Below are 8,296 nucleotides of genomic sequence, written 5' to 3'. Positions count from 1 at the left end.
CTAAAAATGTAATAAAGCTTCTAAAAATGCAATAAAATTCAAATATTTAAATATGGATTCAATTTTTAAAAAATGATTCTCCGACTTATTCATGCAAAATTAACCACCAAAGTTTTACTCCACTTTAGTATATACTTCAGCTGGTTTTAGAATAAACATGTTTCGCTAAATCAGTTTAACACAGACAAATAGCAGTAGTCAATTTACCAGAGAGAAATCGGGCATATCTATCAGTTATCTGACAGCAGGATCATAGCCAAGAAAAGTTTGGTGCCAAGTAATTGAGAAACTGCTTGAATGCATTTCATGCTCTGACTTCTGAGCAACTATCAAGAAGTTCAGTCCTGGGCCAATTATGCAGTATCATGCTTGGAAAACAGGAAACTGCCTTAAGAGGAAGTTGTTACTGTCATTTGTAAGATATCTCAGACAGCTCATTCAAGGACAAGGACGGTATTTTGCTGTGAAGCATCTGTATTGTACTGGAAAAGGAAATAGTCACAAGAAATGGATATGAATCCTGGCTCTCCCATGTACTACTCTCATGTATAATCTCGGGCAAGTCATTTAATGTTACAGTCTCAATTTTATCATCCTTAAAAAGGCTATAATACCTGCTTCAAAGGACCACAATGAGGCTCATATAAGATCATAAATGCGAAAGTGCTCTCTGTTCTAAAAGACTACTCATCTAAGAGATGATGGTTATGATTCTCCATTCAATAGTCCTTGCCATGGTATTAGCGAATTTATGACCTTGGATGTTGAGTTCTAAAGACCTTACAACATTTTCTTCCTGATTGTAGCATGAATGAATCAACATAGAGAGAACATCTCAGAAATGTTAAAATAGTAAAGTAAATATGACTCATCTGGAATGAGATGCGTTTATGTCCAACCTCTGAACTCCTACATGTCATCGACAGCAGGCTTAAAACCTTGCAAATTTAAATACATTGTACAATTTACTTATGCTTATAGGTTTGTTTTTCTTCATGTAAGAGATGTATCCAAATATGTTACATACAAATTGACTCATATTGGAAACAGGTTATTATTTAAAGAAATGCTGTGATAATTTTTTTTTTTTTTTGTAGAATAAAGAGTCCTTCACTGTAGAAAAATAATGGTCTCGTAAATTTGGATTTTTATAAGCCTAGTATTGTGAAAGTGGGGATATACTCCACCAGGATTTTGTTTTAATGTGAACTAGGAAAAAGTAGCTACGTGGGACTAACAGACAATATAAGTAAAGAATTAAAACACTATTACTCATTTAATAATTAATGGGGTTCCTTCTGCAAGCAGAGTCACAGTCACCCTTTAACTGAAGTACTGGCCTTTTTGTGTCGGTGCCCAAACACTGTCATCTGTATGATAGATACTGACTCTTAACTACCCATTCTAGCCTGTTTGCTCCATTTGACTATGACCTGTCACAGATTCTGGATTTTGACACACCTCCCCTCCTTTGATTCTATGTTTGTTATTCTTGTTACTTATTATGTGACTGAGCTCATAAGGATTAGAAGATTCATGAGGATGGCCTCTTAGTCCCCAGCCTCTCCTTTGTCCCCACCTTGGGTCCCTTACAACTTAGTCCTGCTTAGAGCCAGGCAAGGGCAACATCCACTCCTCAGTCAGCCCCAGCTTCAAGTTCTCCTATCTGGGCAGATCCTAGAATCTCCTGTTGGCCCTGGAGTGAAAGTTTATGGAGTCTTGAGTTTTGAAAAATAATTGCCTAAGTCAGGTTTATTTCTAGTTGAAAGTGGCAGCAAGCCAACACAAAACTAGTTGAGCCAAAAAATGGAAATTTATTGGAAGACGTATAACCACAAAAAGAGCAAATATGGCCCAGGGACCAACAGGGAATAGAAACTCCAGTGTCTCCAGAATGTACTACATGTCTTGTATCCACATGTTGTCTTCATTTTCTTAGGAAAGGTTTTCCCACCAGCAGGAAACACAGAATCTGGCAGCACCTCCGTCTTCAGTCTTCCAGAGTCATCACCAGAAAGTGGCTGGCTTCTGCTGTCTCTTTTTCTCAAATTAAAAACCAGGGAGAAGATGTGTACTTTGCCCAGTTTGACGGAAGGGTTCATTCCCAGACCAAGCAGCTAAGGTCAGGCAGTAAGTGGTGTTACTCTGGATTTATTTACTCACCTCAGATCATTAAGTGTTGCTGGGATATACAACAAGTGACAGCTCCCGTTCAAAACAGATGGCTTCAGTGGGAGAAATACCATTTCCCAAAAGGAGAGAGTGCAGAGAAACAACTTCCAGAAGGAGGAGGGGTGAATGACTGGACAAGGCAATGACTGTTTATTGGGGTAAATACCCAGTTGGCATATTATCTTTTGCTCTTTTGGTTTTCCTATTTTCCCTATTAATCTCTGCCTTTTGTTTATGTGCAATCTTTCTTAAAGTCAAGGTGACTAATGAATAAGAAAAGCAAATGAATCTGAAAAAAAAAGCTTTGTTGGAGAATTAATACTTCTTGAGTACCAGCCAATTTCCAGAAATTTCTTCTACAATCTTTTATTTTCTCCCTCGAACAGCCCTGAAGTGAGATAACTCCTTTCCCATATAAACAAATTAATACTCAGTGATAATAAATAGCTGCTTCAAGATGACATAATTAGCAAGGGCTAAGCTGCAACTAGAGACCTGTGTACATTCAACTGGAAAAGAAAAAAATGCAGTGGGGCTGGTGCAGATTCAACTGATGGTGGAAATTATGAGAAAGTAGTGATTGGTGTTCAGGGCTCATCTTTACATGTCAACCTCACAAGAGATTTATTGCTGTGCAGGGATCAAGTCCAAGGACAATTCAGGCCATGTTACTTTATTATTAGTATAAGAAGTATAAATAAATAATTGCTCTACTTTCTTTTCTTTGGGATCTACTTTATTCACCATCGTGGTATTAAGATGGAAAGTTGAGATTAGGGTGTAGACCTAGAAAAATGAGGCCAAGGAGACCAGCTGTCCTGCTGACTATAGTCCCTGCTAAAGGCTTTCTCACGGCATTATACGATAAGAAGACTCTATTGGGATTTGGTGAAAAGTCTTTAAAAAATAAACAGAACGATTTTTCCTAGAGTATCCCTTTGGTAGAATGCATTCTTGAATCAACGGAGGTGTTAACCAGCTATTGGAGAAGTCCTGGATCTTGAGTTCCTGCCAAATGCCATTGCATCCCAAAGAAGAATTGACAAGAGATGTCTATACATACAGAGCATGAAAATTATAGGATATTTACTCTGTATTCACAGAATGAGGTTGAAGTCTTTCTTTTCATCTGATTATATTTAACACTCACCCACTATGTACGGGCCTTGTGGTTGGCATGGGGCATGCAAAGATGCATCCCTCCCCTCAAATCCACAGTGTCATGGATGTACTTTAGCGCATTTTTGAGCTCAAAATTTTACATTAATTATTAAGATAATTTTGTGATGTGAGCACTTGGCATAAATCACAAGCCACTCAGACAACAGATTCATAATGTAACTAACATCTCTCCCATATTGTAAATGAAGGAACCATCTGAAAGCCTGAAAGACGCATGCAGCGAATGAGTGAGCAAGACAGGATTTGAGTCCATCTGTCTGGTTCTGAAGCTCAAAATACGAATCTCACTCCTCCATGCTCTTATGCTGAAACTGCAAGCTGGAGGTTAACTCATGTCTTTCTCTTTCTTTTCTACTCCCCTTACACATTCATCAGAGAACTGGGAAATCAATCTGGGAATGTGCTCACTGATCTGAGCACTGATATCCAATAGAATTAATTTGCTTTGACACTACATTTCATGTTTGTTCAAGCTTATATTTAATTTATGATAAAATTGTGAAAGAGCATGTCCTAGAAAATTGAGATGAAATTAGAAAGTTTTTTTCTACCTAATTTCCAAAGCCTACATTTCCAACCAAATCTAAAAAGTCAATTTGGTTATTAAAGGAGCTCTTGGATGAAAAAATATTGCTCATTTGAATAGTAATATACAAAGAAATGACTCTGATATAAGAAGAATCTTGTAATTTTATTCTTGAACTTGGGTACATTCTGTTTTAACAAAAAACTTATCCAATTACATTGACTAAGTTTTCATTTTACCTTCTAATATTTTTTGGTTACATATTTCTCATCACTGACTGTCATTTAGGCAGGCAAAATACCACCTACAACCAACATAATTTTAAATAAAATCTGTACCCACATGAAGATCCTAACAAAAACAATACTTACCCCAACCAACAGATAATGAGTATATGGACATTCAGGAAAAGTCTTTCATAGAAATTATCGTATTTAATCCTAAACAAAATTACTTTGGGTGGGTGATATTATTATTGCTATTATAGAAATTAGGAAATAAGGATTAAAGTGTTTGAGCCCATGGTCAAGAACAACAGTCTTCCAAATGGGCGGTAAATCGAGAAGGCTTGTCTTGGCTTTTCCCAGGCTTCAGAGATATTACTGCCACACATCCTTGGTCCAGTGCAAATATGAGACAATTTCTTCCTCATCCTCTGTGCAATATTTTTAACAGTTCATTGATCTCCTGCACATTCATTTAATATTCAGTAATTATTACTTGAACACTCGGTTTGTAAGCAGCACCATGCCAGGCACCATTAGGATAGACATCAACAAGACCCGAGCTTTGTCCTGCAGAGTTAACACTCTCATCTGTGAACAAATTCAAATATCCCAGTATGCAGAATTCCAGGAAATCGATTATTTTATTTATTTATTTATTTATTTTAATTTATTTTTGGGACAGAGAGAGACAGAGCATGAACGGGGGAGGGGCAGAGAGAGGGAGACACAGAATCGGAAACAGGCTCCAGGCTCCGAGCCATCAGCCCAGAGCCTGACGCAGGGCTCGAACTCACGGACCGCGAGATCGTGACCTGGCTGAAGTCGGACGCTTAACCGACTGCGCCACCCAGGCGCCCCTATTTATTTTTTTAATGTTTATTTATTTTTGAAGGAGAGAGAGAGGGAGAGAGACAGAGTGTGTGCAGGGGAGGGGCAGAGAGAGAGGGAGACACAGAATCCTAAGCAGGCTCCACTCTCTGAGCTGTCAGCACAGAGCCTGACATGGGGCTTGAACTCACATGCTGTGAGATCATGACCTGAGCCAAAGTCAGATGCCCAAATGGACGGAGCCACCCAGGTGCCCCAGAAATAGATTATTTTAAAAGAGCCATATAAGATGCATGTTTTAAATGCCATGGTATTTAGGGACACCTGGGTGGCTCAGTTGGTCAAGTGTGTGACTCCTGACTTTGGCTCAGGTCATAATCTCATGGTGGGTCATGAGATGGAGCTCCACATTGGGCTCTGTGCTAGGCGTGGAGCCTGCTTGAGATTCTCTCTCTCCCCCTCCCCCACTTGTGTGCACACTCTCTCATAAATAAATAAATAAGTAAATGAATAAATGCTATGGTGTTTAACAGAAAAGTGAGGTCACATCTAGTGATAGGTGTGTGACGACATCGTGGAGGCATGGCCTCTTTTTGAGCCTCTTTTTGAGCCTCGAGGATGGGGAGGATTTCAGCAGGAGGTACCAGCTCTTGACCAGAAGAGGGTCAAGAGCATGAAAGTGAGAATGTGTTGGAGAGTTCAGGGAATTGTGAAGTGTCCAGTTCAGTCTGGAATGTGTAGGAAGGTTGTAAAGCATAAAACCCAAAGACGGAATTAGAAGCCAGATGATAAGGGACTGGAAGTTTAGTTTAAGAAACTGACTGTTGGGTTCACATATTATCTATGTTAACTAAATTGATAAGTCAGCTCTTCCAGAGCATTGCTATATGCAGGCAAGGGTACTGAACTTAGAACATCCTGTTGGTTGTTTAAGAAACATAGGAAAGAAGTGTATGAAATCGCTGCTCCACTGGTACCTCCTTCACGAGGCAGTCGCATCATTCCTTATCTAAAGATGATCCAAGTGTATTGCTACAATCAGGTTAATCTTTAATTCTCAGTCTACCTGGTACATAAGGATGAAGTACTCTGGGAAGGAATTTCTTTGCATATTACCAGTCTCCTCAGATGTAATCTTATTTTGGGGGGAAAAAATGGGGTTTTTAATATACAGTGCTAAGAAAAAACCGCACGTCAACAGACAGAATAATCTAAATTTAAACAACACTGTGATTATTTGCTTTAGATATTATGGTTTATTTATTGTTTTAGCCCTCAATCTTTATGACTGAAAGATTCACCTCCTGGCCACTCCCAAGTTTGTTAGTAGCCTTGATGAGATCTTTAATAGAAAACAGAAGTCGGTGAGCTCTAGATCAGACAGACATCTGTGGCAATGGCAGAAGTTACCTACAGAATAAGCTTATTGGGAACAAGTATTAAGAAGGATGAATATTAGGGGCACCTGGGTGGCTCAGTCGGTTAAGCGTCCGGCTTCGGCTTAGGTCATGATCTTGCAGTTTGTGAGTTCAAGCCCCGCGTAGGGCTCTGTGCTGACAGCTCGGAGCCTGTTGCCTGCTTCAGATTCTGTGTCCGTCTCTCTCTGCCCCTCCCCCACTTGTGTTCTGTCTCTCTCTATCAAAAATAAATAAAATGTAAAAAATATATATATTTAAAAAAATAAGGATGAATATTTGGCCTTGAATCATTAAAATTCTTCTAATGTGTTGTTAATTAGCACCATTTATCTCAAACTAGCTAAATAGTCTAGAAAATAACAACAGGTCACAGGAACGAATCACTTAGAAAAGAATAAATATAGATCCAGATTGTTAGGAACAAAAATTAGAATGTATAAGGAACTCCAGCAAATCAACAAGATAATAGGCATGGAACCAAACAAGATAAAAAGAGGCAAAAACAGGATTAGGCAGTATTCTGAAGGCAATTTCCAAATGAACCACAAGCATATGAAGAGATGCCCCAGCCCACTGACAGTATGAGTAACGTAACTTAAAATGATAACGGCAACCACTTTGTATCCGCCACGGTGGCAAAAATGAGAAAGTTGGAAAATACCCAACGACACTATGGACCTGAAGAAAAGAAACACAGATTCTTGCACACTATTTGATAGGGCATATTCTAATGTCGCTTTTTTGAAGAGAAATCTGATAACACAGCGGAATTAAATTTGCAATCTCATTTGCCGGTACACTCCCCAGAGACAAAAGTCACCCATAGTTCCATAAGGGAACATGCCAAGGATATCAGCCATAGCATGGAGGTGAAGGCACCCTGGGTCTCCATCACTAGATGCAAGGGGATACCATGCAAGTCAAAAGCAATGAGCTAGAGGTGTATCCAGGAACATGAAAATATAATGTTAAAACATAATATTGAGTGAAAAATAGGAAAAAATATGCCTCCTCAAACAACACTCTACATTATTATAGACACATATACATCCAAAAATATATACAAATAGATTTTAAAAGGTGCCAGACAGGGGAAGGGTGGGGGGCAGTAGTGAGGATCAGAAAAAAATGGGAAAATGGTCAAATGATATTTTTTAAAAGTAGGATCTTCCATAGACCAACAGTGAGAGTGTGCCATGAATTGTGGAAGAGATCCAGAGTGAGAGAAGGGAGGAAGGAAGGAAGGAAGGAAGGAAAAGAAGATGGGAGGGAGGGAGGGAAAACTGAAGTGTAATTATAAGGAAATGATACTTTCATTCAACTAATTTGTATTGAATGTTTGTCAAGTACCAGGCACTGTAAGGTAACATTTATTCAAGAAACAGGCCAGAAACTAAACATTCAAAAGGTTGTTACCCTTCACACTAATCACCTTGGTAAACTATACACTCACTTTTCCAGCCTGGCATTGCTCAGAATATCTGTGGAATTGCTACACTTTGAAATTCAATTACGTCCATAGCACATTTGTGTCAATAAGGAAAATAAAAAGAAAGCTATCTCATTAGTTTGCAATCATGCCTTTTTAAAAACTATATATGAGTGTGTGTATGTATATATTTATGCATACATACAATATGTAATATACATGCATGCAAAAGGTGAGTCTGTATAACTTTCAGCAGTTTTAAAACAAAAAAAATTAAGCTCCCACAGGATTGATATTTGCCACTATCTAAAAGAATGCATGGCCGACTCTGAAAGACTATAACAGCGTGCCATAATACAAAGCTACTACCATTTACTTTTGTACTCTTATTCTTTCACTCATTAATTTCTCATTCATTAAATAAGTGTCTGTGAATCTATCCTTTATGTTAGGGTCTGAGCTACTTGCTAAGGATGAACCCCAAAAATAAATAAGAACTCATGCCTAAGGTAAT

This window comes from Panthera uncia, chromosome F2, assembly GCF_023721935.1.
Source record: "Panthera uncia isolate 11264 chromosome F2, Puncia_PCG_1.0, whole genome shotgun sequence".
NCBI lineage: Eukaryota > Metazoa > Chordata > Mammalia > Carnivora > Felidae > Panthera > Panthera uncia.
Note: the sequence above shows the minus strand (reverse complement) of the source record.